The sequence below is a fragment of the Penaeus monodon genome, chromosome 23 (genome assembly GCF_015228065.2).
Source record: "Penaeus monodon isolate SGIC_2016 chromosome 23, NSTDA_Pmon_1, whole genome shotgun sequence".
Classification (NCBI taxonomy): domain Eukaryota; kingdom Metazoa; phylum Arthropoda; class Malacostraca; order Decapoda; family Penaeidae; genus Penaeus; species Penaeus monodon.
The window spans coordinates 349,794-350,059 of NC_051408.1; the positions used below are offsets into that span (position 1 = coordinate 349,794).

Sequence of the window (266 nt, forward strand, 5' to 3'; positions counted from 1 at the left end):
TAACCTTGTTTCTGCATTGGGTCATGTTCCAAATAATAAGGCTTTTCAAATCATTGTTGGGGTTACTTCTTTAATTTTGTTATAACTTGTTATTATCATGTAACAAGCACCATTTGAAAGAGAAATAAATGTTTCTCTGGTAAAAAAATGTTTCTCTGGTAAAAAAATCTGCTCTCTCATACTGCTATCCTCTAACAGTTGTTATCCTATTTACATTTTGTTGGTATAAACTGAAAGCTTATCAAAATATGCAGAGATTAAAGTCG

General features: G+C 30.5%; 1 protein-coding gene across 1 annotated transcript in view; it reads right to left on the reverse strand.

The window, feature by feature from the left end:
• The window catches only part of LOC119587661, a 59,718-nt gene that overhangs the window by 24,720 nt on the left and 34,732 nt on the right, over nucleotides 1-266 (reverse strand).